Source organism: Nomascus leucogenys, chromosome 8 (assembly GCF_006542625.1).
Source record: "Nomascus leucogenys isolate Asia chromosome 8, Asia_NLE_v1, whole genome shotgun sequence".
Taxonomy (NCBI): Eukaryota; Metazoa; Chordata; class Mammalia; order Primates; family Hylobatidae; genus Nomascus; species Nomascus leucogenys.
This window is the reverse complement of record NC_044388.1, coordinates 67113117-67133712: the sequence shown is the minus strand read 5'-3', so window position 1 is coordinate 67133712 and position 20596 is coordinate 67113117. Positions and strand designations below refer to the sequence as shown.

At 39.6% G+C, this 20596-nt stretch overlaps 1 long non-coding RNA gene across 1 annotated transcript in view; it reads right to left on the bottom strand.

Moving 5' to 3' along the window:
- Positions 1-410: 410 nt before the first annotated feature.
- LOC105740232 overlaps positions 411-20596 on the bottom strand; it is a 154619-nt gene continuing 134433 nt past the window's right edge. The window contains exons 5-6 of the long non-coding RNA XR_001116252.1: positions 8255-8330; positions 411-488 (exon numbers count right to left, since the gene is read on the bottom strand). This is a non-coding gene — a long non-coding RNA (uncharacterized LOC105740232). The remainder of the gene's footprint in view (positions 489-8254; positions 8331-20596) is intronic.

Sequence of the window (20596 nt, the reverse complement as noted above, 5' to 3'; positions counted from 1 at the left end):
ATATATCCACACCAAGACTCAAGTTCTCACATACATTTAGCATAATCATTTCACATAACATATGAATATTACTCAAAGTAGCACCTAGGGGAAAAACATGCAAACCTTTTTCCCCTTGATTAAAAGCAATAATTGGGGATAAACCTCTAAGTGTGCATTAAATGATCATAAAATCTTGCCCAGTTTAGATGTCCTCAACTGTAATTGCTAGTTTTTTTCTATTCCAACTATTTTATCTGAGAATGGATAGCTTCCTGTAAGTTAAAAATTAGAAAAGAATGAGCTTTAAGGTGGCTGGAAGGGACTCATGATGAGTTTTAATTCTGCCTCTGTACTCAGATGTGGTATGAAGTGGTAAATAAGAAACAACTTATGCCAGCTGAAGACTTTAGTGTTAGCCAGAGTCTCACCTACCCACACACGTGCATGTGCCAGATGGTTCCATGGCAGTCAGGAGGTTTGAAGCGAAGCAATCTCTTCATCTGCAGCTGGAATACACAGGATTGCCCAGTTAAATAAGATGCTCATTCATTCAGATGCACCCCCAAATAAATGGATTAGATCTCATAAAACATGAGGTCTATCTTTCTTCAGGTTCCTAAAAAAATTCAAACCTGGTGAACATTTTTACCGCATCCCAGCCAAATCACTTTCAGTACCAAATTTAGTTATACGCCTCTAGATATGCATATGATAATTCCTCTACACACCTCAATATTTGTATAGCTTCTTAGGTTAGATTTGAAAATAACATCAAGTGTTTGCCCCACATTACCTCATTTACAGTAGAGCAGCCAGTTTATCATAGTCTGTGTGAAGGTTTTCAGAATTTCCAATCTACAATCAAATGCTCTAGCAGTTTCTCAGTGGTTAAGCAACACCCCTCCAATTTTATCTGGATTTGACTTATTCTAAAAACGTACTGGGTTTTATCATGTGCACATAATAATCACACCATATTTATGTAATGTTTTAAATTTATTATTGAATGATGTAGCCACTGAAAACTGAATCATTCAATAAGAAATTTAAATTTCAGCCACTGAAACTCCTCATTATCAATGCAAGCCCATTTATTTCACCTGAGATTCCTGAAAGAATACAAAACAAGGCAACAACTTAATTCATGCATGAATCTGCCCAATTAATTTTCCCATTTGTATAAGATATGGGGTATCTTGCAACTTAGGTAAACAAGCAAGATCGTTACCCTAAAAACCGAGTATAAAAATGGAGTGTCAATGATAGAGAGCTTCCAAGTCTTCTGGTCCCACCAATATGTTATTCATTTAACAGTATGCAAATGAGTTAACAAGGATACATGCAGAGTTCCCAGGGTAAATAATTTCCATTTCTGTCACTACCTAGAAACCATCCTTAGGTATCTCCTAAATATTCATGCCTAGGGAAATAGGCAATAAAGTGAATTAAGGAAATCATATCTCACCCAAGATTTCCTTCTAAAGAAAGCATGAGGAGAAAGAGAAAACATGGTGAGAAGGAAGAGAGAAGACTAGAAAAAGAGATTTTTCGTAATTTGTTTTCTTTCTTTCTTTGAAGCCTTCTATTTGGCTTTTATGGAATTAAGCTTGGCCCATGGTAAATTTTTGCATATCATAATATTAATGCTCATTGAAAGCATGAAGCTTCAAGGAGTTTTGGAAGGCAAACTCCTGAGAAGAAGAGCTCCATACAATTAAGCATGCTACCTAGCCAAACCCTTCTGCAAAATAAAAATAAAAAAATCACAATTTAAATTATCAGCATGTTTATGCCCCACTGTGCATATCAAGGAGAAGCTCACTAAAATATCCCATTAAAATATACAATTTGTGCCATAACATGCACTGAGATATACTAACTACAAGTCAAACAATACTTTGGCCAAAATATACATGCCAATTTCTCAGATTGTTCCTGTGTAGAATTGTACAAATTCATTATAGTTTAGACAACCAAAATAAAAGGACTTTTCTCGTCATCCTTTGTTATGCACTGAATTGTGTCCTCATCTCTCAATTTATATTTTGAAGTCCTAACCCCCAATGTGATTGTGTTTGGAGATAGGGCCTTTAGGAGGTAATTGAGGTTAAATAAGGTCATAAGGAAGGGTCCCCAATCCAATAGGATTAGTGTTCTTGTAAGAAGAGAGATATCAGATAGATCCATCCCTATCCCTCCCTCTCTCTGTCCCCCTGAGTGTGCACAGAGAAGAGAAACCACATGAAAACAAAGGGAGAAGGCAATTATCTACAAGCCAGAAAGAGATGCCTCATGAAAAACCAACCTTGACAGCACCTTGATCTTGAACTTCTAGCCTCCCAGTCTGTGACACTTTGTTACGGCAGCCCAAGCAGACTGATACATCCTTGTTATATTAGACTTAAATTTTGTAAAAGGACTAATATAAGTTTTTTAAATAGAAGCCATCAGCCTTCATCAGATTTATGAAAGAAAAGTAAGAAACTAGCTACTGGAATATGCTAAACTCTGGTCTCAGCATTGGGGATACAGTCACGAATAAGGATGCAGTCACGAACAAAACAGAAAACGACCAGCTGTCATAGAGATTGCATTCTAGTGGGAAACATAAATAATAACTGTGCAAACAAATAAATTAATAAAGTAATTTTTGTTAGCAGTAGTGTCATGAGAATAATAAAGTAAGGCAATGTGATAGAGAGTGACGAAGACTGGAGCCAGGTGATGGAAGTTTTCTCTAGAAAGCTAGCATCTGAGCTAAGGCATGAATGAAGAAATGAAACCTGCCATAGCAATGAGGAAAAGACCACTCTGGGCAGAGGAAAAATCAAGGGCAAGGACTCTGAGGCAGGCACAAGCTTTCTGAAGATCAAAGAGGGCATGAGTATCACAGGAGAGTAGTGTGCAAGAGAGGGAGTTACCAGCAAGGGACCAGGGAGGTAGGAAGGGGTCACGCCATGTAAGGACAAAGGAAAGAATTAGGAACTCATCATCAAATGCAAAGCATTGGAAGTTACTGGACGGTTACAAAAAGCAGGGAGACGACACGATAGGATTTATATTTTTAAACAGCACTTTGGCTACTAGAAGATAAATGATAAGGAAGGTAACTGTGTATGCCAGGAGGCCAGCTAGGTGACAATTGTAATAGATGAGGTGAAAGTGATGATGGCATGGCCCTAAGGTGGATAGGTATGGCAGTTGATTGGTGTAACAGATCCGGGTTATATATTTTGGAGGTAGAGTCAGCAAGCATTCTGACAGCTGTATAAGCTGAGCAAAACAAAAGGAATAAAGAATTACTTTTTATGTTCTAAGTTTAAGAGACAAAGCAGATAGTAACTGACTTACATGTCTCAGTTGTGTATCTCCACAACATAATGCTTGGCTCAGAGAGGGCATTTGGTTGATATTTCTGAAAGGAATGGAGGAGAGAAGAGAAGAGAAGAGAAGGGAAGGGACGGGACGGGACGAGAAGAGAAGAGAAGAGAAGAGAAGAGAAGAGAAGAGAAGAGGAGGGAGGGGAGGGGAGGGGAGGGGAGGGGAGGGGAGGGGAGGGGAGGGGAGGGGAGAGAAAAGTGGGATAGGGTATGAGAGGAGAGGGATAGAGGAAGGAAGAAAGGGAGAGAGGAAGAGAAGGAGGGAGGAAGGAAGGGAGGAAGGAAGGAAGGAAGGAAGGAAGGAAGGAAGGAAGGAAAAAAGGAAGACTCTCACTATACATCACTGCCTTGTACAAATACCCAAATATTTAAATAGAGAAATACTCAAGTCTTTCAAGATACATTCCATATACATTCCCTATAATTCAATATAGTAATTATTGTGCCTAATAACTGTTAAGCATTGCAAAATTCCAAAAACATTTTATAAATTAAAGAAGGTTTAAATTATTTTTAACATAGATTTAGAATGAAGTATACATTATTTTCTTCTACACAAAATTATACCATTCGTGCTACATGGCCCCTTCCAGAGCCAAGTTTGTTTAACTCAAATATCCATTCCCTGGCCATGTTTTGGAATAGCTAGTTTACTATAATATTAAATTTAGACACATCAGTTTGAAGACCAAGTCTTAAATAGGTCACTTTAGAACTCAGGTAATATCCAAGGTTTCACCTTAAAATGAACTTTTTTTCAGCCTATAGTTTACTGTAATCATTATCTTCCTTACTAGAAATAACTGGAGTAGCCATTAACTCAAAGTTCAGGGTTTTAAAATTATGCATAAAAATATAACTGTGAAAATTTGCAGGAGTTCCCATGAAGAAAAAATTCTGCCTCTATGGAGAAGTCTAGATTAACATCAGGACTAAAATCTGATCTATTCCTATGGCTACATTTTAAGTGGTAAAATAAAGTATGGCTTCATATTGCAAGTAATAAAGATCAAACAGCATATGAGGTGAATCTAGAAAGTCAGAAAAGTCCATCTTGATCATTCAACTCAACAGGCAAAACAGTGTCTCCAAGATAGAGGACCCAAAAACTGGGGCCTGAGAGAGCTACGCAACGAACAGCAGTTTGAATACCCTTGGAGAGTAGCACAGGCATCACAGCTTGATTCACATGAAATGCAGCTGTGCCAAAGAATGCCAGTCAGGGATCCATAAAAACTTACCCAATATAGAAGCCCATGGAAATTTGCGTCATCTGGTATTAGCAATTTAATGTCTTGGTTCCTGGATGGGAAATTTATATTTTTTTAATTTGGCCAAGTCCTAAGACGGCACTTAAATGTGAGTACCTAGTTGTTCAGTGTGATTACAGAAGGGTAAAATGAGGAAGTGAGCCGTACAGATAAATGATGCCAGTGTCCTAGCTCCTCCTAGTACCTGGACACACTGCATCTGCCATTCCATCTCATGCTATCTCTACTTACCACAGAGCAATCCAGCCTGGAGGAGCAGAGCCACGTGCACATCCCTTAGGGAATCTCTGCAGGAAAAAAATGTTTTCTTTTCCTTTGTCACCATTTTCTTTATAAAATAATCTTTCAAACATCCAATGTTTTAAACATCCAGATAATCAGGAATGTTGAGCCAAAACCTGAGACACATCTTCCTTGATGTTTTGATGACTTCTAAGACCTCATCAGAAGCACCCTTCATTCACTCCGTGTTTCGTCAACTGGAAAACCAGGATATGATAGGAGACTCAGTTCCCATGGCGAGCTCCAATGTGACATGGAGCAGATTCATGCTGAGCACCCATGTTCTTGTTCTTCCACACCCCTCTCACCTTGGACAGCTCTGAAAGAATGTTGGGTTTCTGCCCCGCTCTGAACAACCGAGGAAAGCTCTCTTTTCCAGAAGTCCTAACAAGAAAATGCAAGAGAAAACCAGACCAGCAAGAACACCACACAGCCCCTCTATAAACACAGCCAGGCAAGAGAATGTTGGAAGCCTTCTCCATACACCAAAGAGTAAAGGGGGGGTCGGGGAATCAGTTCCTTGGCTATCCTTGTGCATATACTATCTTCACTTGCCTGTACTTTTTACCAGCATTGTTAAGGTCCTATATCACCCTGCTGGCAATTGATTTTATGACTGATTCTGTCCAAGTTCACTCTTTGAACTTCTCTGGAGAGAAGAAAGCAGGTGTTTCACAGAATGCTGTCTAACATAATAGATACTTAGAACTACATTTTTAAAATGCAACAAAAGAAATGTACTCTACAATTACTTTCTTTCATACCATGAAGATGAAGTTTATTTTAAATTGACTGAAATATGCTCATTTTAAGCACTTATTTTTCCAACTGGTATAAGCAGAAATATTGGTATAAGCAGAAAGTCTTTGACAAATGACTTTGACAAATGTATATTTTGTGCATGGTCATTGATTAGAGGGTGAGGAGGAGTCTGTCAAGATAGGTGGCGATAGTTAGTCCTCCAGAGTACAGGACTGGAGACAGCAAAAACTATCACAGCAAAGAGTCCCGAAGAATATGACTCTCTTTTGCAGCATAGCAAGATTAACTCATCTCACACAGTAACATTGCCTGTCATGCTGGGGAGAGGAACATGATTTTTGCTTGCCCTCAGATGAAAAATATAAGCCTTCTAAAACAAAGCAGTCTGGAGATATGGGGTTATTTATAAGAAATATTTAATATTCTTAATTCAGCAACAAAAGCAACATGGGTTGCAATTAGAGTTTTAGGCTGCAGAATGCAAAGAGGAACGATAAATAGTAGAAGGGGAGATAAGAAAAGCAGTTTTAATAAACTGAGAAAGAGAGGAAGAGGGAATTGAGAAGGGGCAGCTTCCTCTCAACCTCACCTTCTATCACTTTCCAGAGAAACAGGAAGTCAATTATGTACCACAGCATCACCTCATGCAGTTCCATTCCCTGGCTGACCTTCTTTGAACACACTTCCCTGCAGGATGTCTTGACAAGTTGCCCTGCACATCAGCAGAGAAAACTTTCACTACTTGTAGATCTAGAGAAGCTCATTAAAAACACACTGAGTGTGGCATAGGGCTGTAAATTACTTTAAAGCTCTCAGATTTTTCTTCTCTCTCAAATTATACAGATCAATTATTACGCTTTGCCACAGAAAAGTGGATCATAATATCTGTTAATATATCACAGTTTTATCAAGCTGCCAGTCATGATCCACCATAAAGCAAGCAAGTTTTATGACCACGTTAAACCAAGTCTTATCACAGAGAAAAGGAACAAAGATAGAGAGGGAGGCAGGGAGGGAGGGAAGAAGGAAACAGGGAAGGACAGAAAGGGGGAAGAAGGAAGGAAGGGAGGGAGGGAGGGAGGAAGGGAGGGAGGGAGGGAGGAAGGAAGGAAGGAAAAAATGAAAGAATCAAGAAAGTAAGAAAGGAAGGAGAAAAAACTATTTACAGGGTAAATAAAATTGTAACAGCAATTAATAAAGTAACATTTAATGTATTAATTAGCATCTCCTAGAGGGCTTGTATATATGTTTATATCAGTGAAAGGCTGTCTCGTATGACAAGAAAATACCCACATATCTTACATCAAAAGCATTTCTTTCCTGTTTCTCTTCCTCCCTTACTGTAGTGAACACAGGAGAGTGCATGAAGGAAGGTAGAATAATTCATTACTTTGTCTCCCACTGCTTTGTATGTTCAACGTTTTTTGAATAAATACAAAGTCATAAATTAGCTTGTAGCGAAACAGAATTAATTGAATGTCTTAAGTAGGATCATCAAACCAAGGTTTGAGTCCATTTATCTGCCTAAGATTTTGCTAATGTAGTTTCAGCTCATTAGGGCGAGAGTTGATTCTGGAGATGGGACATTTTTAGACATAGAAAGGGAAAAAATAAGATCAAAAAATTCTGACTTCCTCTGTTTTTGCAGGAGAATTCCTTGAAGGCTACCTAATGTGTACTATAGATCATAAAACTGCCCTCCACACAATCTGTGATTGAAAAACTGAAGATGTTTTCACAGAATCTGAAGATATTTACACATGTACTGACACTGAGAAGGCTATGCCCTTTATTCTTTCAAAGGCCCTTGCCAGAAAACATCTTAGAAACACTGCATGGAACTGCAATTGTGTGTATGTGTGTCGTGCATGCACTTGTGTGTCCATGGTGTATGGAACAGCAATGCACACAGATATATGTAAATATATTTTATATATACTTTATATATAAAATATCTATTTTTGTTTTTCCATATATATGTAGAAAAGTAAAACATATTGTACATATGTGTTAGACATAAATATAGAGACATTATTTGGTTGTTTTCTTGGAATAAATTTTTCGAGCATCCAAGTGAAACAAAAATAATTGTATGCACCAAGAAAGAAACAGCAGCAAGGTTGTGGGGGAAGATTTTCCTGCATTTTCAGTAATGGAATCAATAATAATCTGTATTCTTCCAGCAAAAAGGCTTCCCCACGGGAGAACCAATGACAGTCACTGAGTGTTCTTGTGACCCTGGTCAAGCAACAGTAGCACAGGTGCCCAGTTCTGCTCTCTCCCCATTTGGTTAAATGGACTCTTTCCTCATAGACAAGATAACAGGAACTTGGAACTCCTTATGCAACTTCTTGCAATAAGTAAAAATAAACTAAGGAAAAAATTACGTTTTAGACTAAGGCTTATATAATATTAGGCCCAAAGACACCACATCTATGAATGGATATTTCATTAAAATATTAAAGAATTCACATAAATGAATCAAGGCTCTCCGAAACATCATCAAGGCTACAAAACTGGAATAAAATGAACAGAAGTAGATAAAAGTCTGGCTTAGAAGAAAAAAAAGTCACTTACTAGATGTAAACATGGTCAGGCTATGCAACCTCTAATCTTCAATGTCCTCCTTCCTCTGTAAAATCCAGATAATTTGCTGCAAGGATTAAAATAGGTGATACATTCAAAGCACTTAGCACAATACCTGGCACATAATATGTACTGCATACCTATGTACTGCATTATTTTTATTATTCACTAGATAATTTCTCAACTGTAATTTCAGATAACCTTTTATTACAGCCTATGGTGGTATAATGGAGTACAGGTTATATACTCCCAGTAACTTTGAACACACACACACACACACACACACGTATTCTCCATCATGTTTTTAAAAACTTGGCTGGTTTTGGCCAGGCGCAGTGGCTCACATCTGTAATCCCAGCACTTTGGGAGGCCGAGGCGGGCGAATCATGAGGTCAGTAGTTCAAGAACAGCCTGGCCAACATGGTGAAACCCCGTCTCCACTAAAAATACAAAAAATTAGCTGGGAGTAGTGGCCAGCGCCTGTAATCGCAGCTACTTGGGGGGCTGAGGCAGGATAATCACTTGAACCAGGGAGGCAGAGGTTGTGGGGAACCGAGATCACACCATTGCACTCCAGCCTGAGCAACAAGAGCAAAACTCCATCTCAAAAAACAAAAACAAAAACAAAATTAGCCAGGTGTGGTGGTGCAAGCCTGTAATCCCAGCTACCCGGGAGGCTGAGGCAGGAGAATTGCTTGAAACCAGGAGGCGGAGGTTGCAGTGAGCCGAGATCGCGCCAGTGCACTCCGCCCCAGGCAACAGAGTGAGACTCCGTCTCAAAAAAAAAAAAAATAAAATACTTAGCTGGTTTTAAACATGAGGTTTAAAAAACTAAACTAGATATTTTGCATTTTTCTTCTGCTGGTGGTGAAAAAGCAATGACTGAAGTAACTCCATACATCAGAGATCTGTGACATGTCTAACATCATACCGCATATACTGTGCACAGCCTCAGATATTCATAAGGTTAGTGTGTTTAATTTTTTCAGTGGCTTCAAAGAGAAACTATATACATGTATAAATCCCTGTCTATCACCCATAAGTATGGAATATTATGTAAAACTATCCCTTCGTATTTTACTGTAGTACCTCTTTAAAACTATGTTTTCATAATTTTCATATTTCCAGTGAAGTTGAAATTATAATTAGTATGAATTTCTAAAGTTTACACTCTTGTACAGGAAAGAGTATTGCTATTTGCCAGAATGAGAGATGACCTTGCCCAAATGGGGGGAACAAAAGATTGTTTATTGGGCATGAATTTACATTTATGGCCAGTTAAATCTTTCTCTGGTGCCTCCGATTCTCCTCTCTGGTACTATGAGAAGGCAACTTTGGTTAGTCACTCCCACTCACATCCGAGCAGAGCTGCAATAACAGCAAATGGTCCTTGGAAATCACAATCACATTAGGCTGCTGTTCAAATAGCTTTTAGGGTTGTGATAATAGGAGGCATTCCTAATAACTGGTGACTCTGTGAGACCCTGCCCAGAAGGCCTCCAAATGGCAGCACACAATTTAAATTTTAATCTGGAAGCAGTGGAAATGATGAGATTCCAGCTGGGGACCTTCTGGTCTGAGGGCCGGTGTTCAGCCTCCCGATTAGATGCCCCAAAGCTTCATTGAGTTGATGAGTGAGTGCCCCTTCTCTCTCTACTCTTTTCTGCTGCATACCATCGCCCACCTGATTGCTTGGAACCTCGGGAGGTCATGTTTCTTTGCTTCCGTAGAGGCTGTCTTGGAGCTGATGGAATGTTCCCAGGTTACTGTGATCCAACTAAACACATTTGTGCTTGTGGTAGTGGAATGATACTTTTATCATTCTGACAAGTGGTAACTTTCTGAACTTTTTTCCTTCCATGTGCTGAGTGGGCTTTGGGACATACTTACCCACTTAAAGCTTCAAACGAAAGCTGGCAGATGCATGCCATGGGCAGGAAGAAAACACTTTATTTTTTCCTACAATAAGCAATAACCCTTAGGATAATAACTCAACACAAGTTAAATAGCTAAAGGGAACATTAGTGGGACCCTGTCGGCATGGAAAGGAACAGCTGGCCATGTTAGTAATCATTGCATATCATTACTTGGGAAGTCCACTCTCAATTCTACCACCAACTTGTATTTCCTGAGTGTTTAGGCAGTAACACATGACAGATGAGAAAGTATCATAACAGGACATCGGACACAGAACTCTAGATTTGAATGTTTGGCATTGCCAGATTCAGTTTCCAATGAGCAGGGAGGAAAAAAAAATCTTATTAACTAGAATAAAGCTGGGAAGAATATCAAATATCTCTCTCATGTCTCTGACTCAATTATTTTTAAGAGGAAACTTTTTTATTCCCAATGCATATCAGTGACTCCCAAGAATGGCGATTTGTCTCTCAAACTAGGAGTGTGAATCTAATGAAGGGATGCACATTAATACCTGGATGTTTGCAATACTCAGGGTGCAAACTCAGCTGCTTCCACTGGGCTCCATTAGGAAGCCTATTTCAGTACCCCAATACCCTCAGCAGCAGAATCAGAAAGTTGTTTTGATTTTTTTTAAACCACACACAGGAGCAAATTTCTGCAAGGTGGAAATGGGAATAAAATCCAGTGTTTTGGAATTTTTTTCTTTGCAGATAGTCATCAAATGAGGTACAATATTTGCTAACAGAGGGTAATTTGAATTATCCACGGATAGTTCAAAAACACAAAGAGTTCATTACCCAGATATCTCTATTTAAAATAGATTTGCTTTTGTTCATCAGTGCAGTGCACATGGCTGAGAAATGGCAAAGTGCCAGAATGAAACTGCTCCTAATTTTCAGAGGAGGCCACCAGCTAATTACACAGACTGCAGGTGTGAAGAGAGAAGCTCAAAGTAATCAATAGCAGTAATTAATCTGCTAGACTGGAGCTAAAGAGCTAACAGCTGGACATCAGAAATGGACACATGCAACAAGATCAGCAATAATTACCTCTTTAAATATTGAATTTCCATAGCAACAATTAAGCATATAAATAAAGGCTGGAAACCAAGGCTTTGAGGCATGACATTGCATGGCAAACACAGCATTCCCCAAATCAACCCTTTTAATAAAACACCAACAATATGCTTGGGCTGGGTCGACCGATTTCCAGGGTTGGAAAAAGCTGAATGTAGCTCCTCTTGCCTCTGCTTTCTTGGCTTCCAGTCATTGGCTATCCCATCCCCAAGGTACAAAGATGGCCCTAGAAGTTTGCTTTGGGCAAGATAACAATAACTTCCCTAGTACAGCTGAGCTACCAGCTATAAGACACGTTTCCTCTCAACTGGAAAACACGTTCCTTTTCTAAGAATCATGAAATCTATAAGCAAAATTCCTAATTAAGGTGCTGGAACCACTAATCTTGAAAAAAGCAATTGGGCAGTAAGTATATTGAGAGTCTCTTCAAGACCAATATGACAAGCAAGAGACTCAGACATTGAGGCTTCTATGACATTTTTTGCTTTGTGAAAAGAATAAAGAAAACTTTTTTATTGTATTTATTTATTTTTTTTTAATTTTACTTTAAGTTCCAGGATCCATGTGCAGAACGTGCAGGTTTGTTACGTAGGTATACGTGTGCCGTGGTGGTTTGCTGCACCGATTGACTCATCCTCTAAGTTCCCTCCCCACTTCCCCCACCCCAAAACACCCTCAGGCCCTAGTGTGTGATGTTCCCCTCCCTGTGTCCATGTGTTCTCATTGCTCAACTCCCACTTATGAGCGAGAACATGCAGTGTTTGATTTTCTGTTCCTCTGTTAGTTTGCTGAGGATGATGGCTTCCAGCTTCACCCATGTCCCTGCAAAGGACATGATCTCATTCCTTTTTATGTCTGTGTAGTATTCTATAGTGAATATGTACCACATTTTCTTTATCCAGTCTATCATTGATGGGCATTTGGGCATCCATGATTTTGCTATTGTAAACAGTGCTGCAATAAACATACATGTGCATGTCTTTATAGTAGAATGATTTATATTCCTCTGAGTACATACCCAGTAATGGGATTGCTGGGTCAAATGGTATTTCTGATTCAAGATCCTTGAGGAATCCCCATACCATCTTCCACAATGGTTGAACTAATTTACATTCCCACCAAAAGTGTAAAAGCATTCCTATTTCTCCACAGCCTCACCAGCATCTATTGTTTCTTGACTTCTTAATAATCACCATTCTGACTGGCATGAGATGGTATCTCATTGTGGTTTTGATTTGAATTTCTCTAATAATCAATGATGTTGGGTTTTTTTAATGTTTGTTGTCTGCGTAAATATCTTCTTTTGAGACGTGTCTGTTCATATCCTTTGCCCACTTTTCGATGGAGTTGTTGTCTTCTTGTAAATTTAAGTTCCTTGCAAATTCTGGATATAAGACATTTGTCAAATGGGTACATTGCAAAAATTTCCTCCCGTTCTGTAGGTTGCCTGTTCACTCTGATGATAGTTTCTTTTGCTGTGAAAAAGCTCTTTATTTTAATTAGATCCCGTTTGTCCATTTTGGCTTTTGTTGCAACTCCTTTTGGCATTTTCGTCATGAAGTCTTTGCCCATGCCTATGTCCTGATGGTATTGCCTAGGTTTTCTTCTAGGGTTTTTATGGTTTGGGGTTTTACATTTAAGTCTTTTATCCATCCTGAGTTAATTTTTGTATAAGGTGTAAGGAAGGGGTCCAGTTTCAGTTTTCTGCATATGGCTAGCCAGTTTTCCCAGAATCATTTATTGAAAAGATCCTTTCCTCATTGCTTGTTTTTGTAGGTTTGTTGAAGATCAGATGGTTGTAGATATGTGGTGTTATTTCTGTTCTATTCCATTGGTCTATATGTCTGTTTTGGTACCAGTATCATGCTGTTTTGGTTACTGTAGCCTTGTAGTATAGTTCGAGGTCAGATGCCTCCAGTTTTGTTCTTTTTGCCTAGGATTGTCTAGGCTGTACAAGGTCTTCTTTGATTCCATATGAAATTTAAAGTAGTTTTTTCCTAATTCTGTGAAAAATGTCAATGATAGTTTGATGGGAATAGCATTTAATCTATAAATTACTTTGGGTAGTATGGCCATTTTCATGATATTGATTCTTCCTATTCATGAGGATGAAATGTATTTCCATTTGCTTGTGTCCTCTCTTATTTCCTTCAGCAGTGGTTTGTAGTTCTTTCACATCTCTTGTTAGCTGTATTCTTAGGTATTTTATTCTCTTTGTAGCGATTGTGAATGGGAGTTCATTCATGATTTGGCTCTCTGTTTGTTTATTGCTGGTGTAAAGGAATGCTTGTGATTTTTGCACATTGATTTTGTATCCTGAGACTTTGCTGAAGTTGCTTATCAGCTTAAGGAGTTTTAGGGCTGAGAAGATGGAGTTTTCTAAATATAAAATAATGTCACTTGCAAACAGAGACAATTTGACTTTCTCTCTTCCTATCTGAATACCTTTATTTCTTTCTCTTGCCTGATAGATCTGGCCCAGAACTTCCAATACTATGTTGAATAGGAGTGGTGAGACAGAGCACGCTTGTCTTGTACCATTTTTCAAACGGAATGCTTCCAGCTTTTGCCCATTCAATATGATATTGGCTGTGGGTTCGTCATAAATAGCTGTTATTATTTTGAGGTATGTTCCATCAATACCTAGTTTATTGAGAGTTTTTAGCATGAAGGGATATTGAATTTTATCAAAGGCCTTTTCTGCATCTATTGAGATAGTCACATGGCTTTTGTCTTTGGTTCTGTTTATGTGATGGATTACGTTTGTTGATTTGCATATGTTGAACCAGCCTTGCATCCCAGGGATGACGTTAACTTGATCATGATGGATAAGATTTTGATGTGCTGCTGGATTCTGTTTGCCAGTATTTTAGTGAAGATTTTCACATCGATGTTGATCAGGAATATTGGCCTGAAGTTTTTTGTGGTTGTTGTGTCTCTGCCCATTTTTTGTATCAGGATGATGTTGGCTTCATAAAATGACTTATGGAGGAGTCCTTCATTTTCAATTGTTTGGAATAGTTTCAGAATGAATAACACCAGCTCCTCTTTGTACCTTTAGTGGAATTCGGCTGTGAATCCATCAGGCCCTGGGCTTTTTTTGGTTGGTAGGCTATTAATTACTGCCTCAATTTCAGAACTTGTTATTGGTCTATTCAGGGATTTGACTTCTTCCTGGTTTAGTCTTGGGAGGGTGTATGTGTCCAGGAATTTATCCATTTCTTCTAGATTTTCTAGTTTATTATAGAGATGTTTATAGCATTCTCTGATGGTAGTTTGTATTTCTTTGGGGTCAGTGGTGATATCTCCTTTATCATTTTTTATTGTGTCTATTTGATTCTTCTCTCTTTTCTTCTTTATTACCCTGGCTAATGCTCTATCTATTTTGTTAAGTTTTTTCAACAAATCAGCTCCTGGTTTTTCATGTCTCTATCTCCTTCAATTCTGCTCTGATCTTTGTAATTTCTTGTCTTCTGCTACCTTTTGGATTAGTTTGCTCTTGCCTCTGTAGCTCTTTTAATTGTGATGTTAGGGTGTTGATTTGAGATCTTTCTAGCTTTCTGATGTGGGCATTTGTGCTATAAATTTCCCTCTTAACACTGCTTTAGCTGTGTCCCAGAGATTCTGCTACGCTGTGTCTTTGTTCTCATTGGTTTCAAAGAACTTGATTTCTGCCTTAATTTCATTATTTACCCAGGAGTCATTGAGGAGCAGGCTGTTCAATTTCTATGTAATTGTGTGGTTTTGAGTGAATTTCTTAATCCTGAGTTCCAATTTGATTGCACTGTGGTTTGAGAGACTGTTTGTTATTATTTCAGCTCTTTTGCATTTGCTGAGGAGTGTTTTACTTCCAATTACATGGTCGATTTTAGAATAAGTGTCATGTGGCACTGAGAAAAATGTATATGCTGTTGATTTGGGGTGGAGAGTTCTGTAGATGTCTATTAGGTCCACTTGACCCAGAGCTGTTCAAGTCCTGAATATCCTTGTTAATTTTCTGTCTCACTGATCTGTCTAATATTGACAGTGGGGTGTTAAAATCTCCCACTATTATTGCGTGGGAGTCTAAGTCTCTTTGTGGGTCTCTAAGAACTTGTTTTATGAATCTGGGTACTCTTGTATTGGGTGCATATATATTTATAATAGTTAGCTGTTCTTGTTTAATTGTTCCCTTTACCATTATGTAATGCCCTTCTTTGTCTTTTATGATCTTTGTGGGTTTAAAGTCTGTTTTGCCAGAGAACCAGGATTGCAACCCCTGCTTTTTTTTTTTTTTTTTTTTTTTTTTTTTTTTTTTTTTTTTTTTTTTTTGCTTTCCATTTGCTTGGTAAATTTTCCTCCATCCCTTTATTTTGAGCCCATGTGTGTCTTTGCACATGAGATGGGTCTCCTGAATACAGCGCACCAATGGGTCTTGACTCTTTATCCAATTTGCCAGTCTTTTAATTGGGGCATTTAGCCCATTTACATTTAAGGTTAATATTGTTATGTGTAAATTTGATCCTGTCATCATACTATCTGGTTGTTTTGCACACTAGTTGATGCAGTTTCTTCATAGTGTCATTGGTCTTTATATTGGTGTGTTTTTGCAGTGGCTGGTTTTTCCTTTCCATGTTTAGTGCTTCTTTCAGGAGCTCTTGCAAGGCAGGCCTGGTGGCAAAGAAATCCCTCAGCTTTTGCTTCTCTGGAAAGGATTTTATTTCTCCTTCATTTATGAAGCTTAGTTTGGATGGATATGAAACTCTGGGTTGAAAATTCTTTTATTTAAGAACGTTGAATATTGGTCCCCAGTCTCTTCTGGATTGTAGAGTTTCTGCTCAGAGGTCTGCTGTTAGTCTGATGGGCTTCCCTTTGTTGGTGACCTGGCCTTTCCCTCTGGCTGCTCTTCACATTTTTTTCCTTCATTTTGACCGTGGAGAATCTGATGATTATGTGTCTTGGGGTTGATCTTCTCATGAAGAATCCTAGTGGTGTTCTCTGTATTTCCTGAATTTGCATGTTGGTCTGTCTTGCTAGGTTGGGGAAGTTCTCCTGGATAATATCCTGAAGTTTGTTTTCTGGCTTGTTTCCATTCTCCCCGTCTCCTTCAAGTACTCCAATCAATTACAGGTTCAATCTTTTTACCAAATCCCATATTGCTTGAAGGCTTTGTTCATTCCTTTTCATTCTTTTTTCTCTAATCTTGTCTGCATGGCTTATTTCAGCAAGATTGTCTTCAAACTCTGATATCTTTTCTTCCACTTGGTCGATTCAGCCATTGATACTTGGTTATGCTTCACGAAGTTCTCGTGTTGTGTTTTTCAGCTCCATCAGGTCATTTATGTTTCTCTCTAAACTGGTTATTCTAGTCAGCAGCTCCTCTAACATTTTATCAAGGTTCTTAGCTTTGCACTGGGTTTAGAACATGCTCCTTTAGCCCAGCGGAGCTTTTTATTACCCATCTTCTGAAGCCTACTTCTGCCAATTCATTCATCTCATCCTCCATCCAGTTCTGCACTCTCGCTGGAGAGGTGTTGTGATCATTTGGAGAAGAAGAGGCACTCTGGCCTTTTGGGTTTTCAGCATCTTTTTGGTGATTCTTTCTCATCTTCTTGAGTTTGTCTAGTTTCGATCTTTGAGGCTACTGACCCTTGGATGGAGTTTTTGCAGAGATTTTTTGTTATTGTTGATGCTATTGTTGTTCCTTTCTGTTTGTTTGGGTTTTTTTTTTTCTTTCAATGGTCAGGTCTCTCTTCTGTAGGGCTGCTGCGGTTTGCCAGGGGTTCACTTCAGGCCCTATTCATCTAGTTTGCTCTCGTACCTGGAGATGTAACTCAAGGAGGCTGGAAAGAAGCAAAGATGGGTGCCTGCTCCTTCTCCTGGGATCTCTGACCTTGAGGAGCACCAACCTGATGCCAGTAGTATCACTCCTGTATAGGGTGTCTGACAACCCCTGTTGGAGGGTCTCACCCAGTTGGATGGCACAGGGAACAGGACCCATTTAACAAAGCACTTTGAATGTCCCTTGGTGGAGGGGGGTGTGCTTTGCTGGGGGGAAACCCACTCTTCTGGGCTGCCCAGATTCCTCAGAACTACCAGGAGGAAAGGCTAAGTCTGCTGGTCCGCAGAGACTGTGGCCACCCTGACCCCTAGGGGCTCAGGCCCAAGGAGATCCAGATTCTGTCCCTGAGCCTCTGACTAGAGTTGTTGGAGTTCCTGCAGGGAAGCCCTGCCCAGTGAGGAAGGATGTGTCACGGTCAGGCTTGAAGAGGTGCTCTGGCCATAGTCTGCCGTAGCCAGTGTGTTGGGCTGTGGGGAGCTCTTGGGGACCAAGCCGTCCAGCCTTCCTGGCTCCAGGAGGGGAAAAGCACAACCTGATGGATGGATGCCACCCTTCCCCTGCCCAGGGAGCTTAGCGTGTTAGGCAATTATGAGTCCCAGTACTGGCTGCTGCCCCTCCCCCAAGGAGTTCAAATGGCCTAGGCAGCAGGCAGCAATAGCTGTGGTGCCAGTTGCCCCTCCCCCAGGAGCTTGGCAGTCTTAGGCATATTCCAGCTGAGAGGCTATTAAGAATCTGCACGGCTCCAGGGTTGGGACCCTAGGTCCTGGTGGCGTGAGTTTGCAAGTGGGATCTTCCGATCTGTGGGTTGCACAGTTCTGTGGAACAACCACGGTTTCCCTGGCTGGGTAGCATGCTCACTCACCCCCTCCCTTAGCTAGAGAGTGGGGGCTCCCCTGCCTTTTGTGGCTCTGAGGTGGGCCACCACACCTCACTGCTCTTCCTTCCTCTCCGTGGGTCATGCCAGCTGCCTAGTCAGTTCTGATGAGAGAACCTGGATACCCTGGTTGCTGGTGAAGGATTCACATGCTAACTATGGTTCTTTTCAATTGGAGCCTCTGATCACCACTGTTTGTAGTTGGCCATCTTCACCCCACCCAAGAAAACGTTTTTGTTATTGGATATTATTTTGAGGTGACAGGAAAGGTGAAGTTTACTGCTATTGAATGTGCACTAAGTAGCTGCCACATTGTATATTCTTCATTCATTAGAGTCTAACAATATTATTTATTTGATGAAGTGAAATAACAAACATAGACTAAAGACTTCAGGACAACACAGTCACTAGATGGGAAATAGGATGGCCATAATTTGAACCTCATTTGAGGAATGTTTAAGATACTTCAGCCACATGCTCAGAAGTCTTTGGGAAGGGGATCTGCTCTCTAAAATACCGCGAATTATTTTCCATGACTTGAAATGCAATTTAAGTATGCTCTTTATGTCCTATCATTGTTACCAAACAAAACTCAGTGATGGGTTAGATTACTTCATCATTATTTGTTTGATTTTCTTTCATTTTAAGTGCATTGGTTTTGATTTCAGTTTCCAAATTCCATGGCCCTTATTCAAACAAATAAGTATCCCATAGAAAAAATGATGAACAATGATTACCAATCATTTACTCATACAGAATCAATGGCAGAGTAACTCTGGAATATGGAGTTAGCCAGGCACACTTCATCTTAATCATCATCAAAACAGAGCAGTTTCTATTGAACTCCTTTCTGCCAATTACTGAGCAAGGCACTATTCATGCATTATCTCATTTAATTCTTATGATAATCCTATGAACTATATACTGACATCCAATCACACTTGAGGAGCATGAGGTTAAGCAATGAGAAACATGAGGGGGTTAAGCAATATTCCCATGGACCCTAACTCAAGTTTCCTTGAGTTAGAACATAGAGCCAATCTTCACTCTACTGCCATGCTAGATACCCTTATGTTGTCACTTTTTTAAGGCATTAGTTCCTGCATCACCAGTAGTGGCATTTTTCTGCCCATCCAAAGTATGTAAAGACAATGGCAGCATTTTGCTAAAGAGCATAAGATTAAGAGCTTAGACTCTGGAATTAAACACTGGGTTTGAATTCCAGTTCTACCAGTAATGATGGTTATTCATGCTCCCTGTAAAACGGGCATGATAGGACCTGCATGGTGTTGTTAAGAACTAAAAGAATGTGAGTCTGCTAAGCAATTTGCATGGGATTGGCCAATAGGATGAGCTCCTTATCTGTGAGGTCATTGCTGTGTTTCTAATCTTTATTTCAATTGCTGTTTTTTATTTCCCCCACCTCTGATCTAGGTCAGGGCCCTTACTCCTGCAATCATGCCTTCTTTGTGTCCCCATCCCTGGCAGCTCTACCACATTGCCTACTTGGACAAAGGAAGTGCTTGCTGTCGCATAAACATGTGAACGAATGAAGCACATCAGTACCTGTGCTTAAGCACGTAAATTTGTGTAGACCACAGCTCACTCAGATGGCCTGACTACCACCATAGATATTTCCCTCAGGAAAAGGAGTTTTGAAACAACAGCCAACTCTGGGAGGACTACCTGAGAGTTGTAAAATAGTATGCCATTTTAAAATCCCTCAGGGAAACTGAAATAAGATGTAGGAACATGATTAGGCCAGATAGATAGATGTTTTAGTCTATTCGGGATGCTATAACAAAATGCTATCAAAGTACTATAAACTAGATGGCTTATAAACAACAAATATTTATTTCTCACTGTTCTGGAGGCCAAGAATTTTATGACTAAGGCACCAGCAGATTTGGTATCTGATGAGGTCCCACTTTCTTGTTGGATGGTGCCTTCTTGCTAGGTCCTCACATGGTGAAAGGGAAGACCTCTGGTCTTTCCAGCCACTTATAAGGGCACTAATCCCATCCATGCGGGCTGTGCCTCCATGATCTAACCACCTCCCAAAAGTCCCACCTCCTAATACCACCACATTGAGCATTAGCTTTCAACAGAGGAATTTTGGGGAAACACAAACATTCAGACCACAGCAGTACAGAAATTTACTTCATGTGATACATGGAAAGATATGCAAACTTCCACCTCTCTTACACTAAGCTGCTTTACAACAACTGCATATTCAGCACACACACACACACACACATACACACACACACCTTCTTCCATTAATTCCTTACTCCCACCATTAATTGTTCTTCTACACTTTTTTAAGGGCACCTGAGGTGTATAAGCCTCAGTGACAAAAATAGAAAAAAGAAACTACTTTAGTATATGTTAACAAGCAATGAGATAAAAACTTATCAATTGAGCCAATAAACTTTCTCTTTTTTTTTTCAGTATACTTCATTATTAGAGCAGTTTTTAGTTTTAAAGTGAGGTTTTGCTGTGAACCTAAAAAGTATACTCCTTTAAGCGTTAATCTATGCCCTAGCTAATAAGTGCATTATTTTACCAACCTGATTGGACACGCCATTTTGTGACTTCTCTGAGATGTCTGATCAGAAAATTGAGGGGGCAAAGGAAACTGT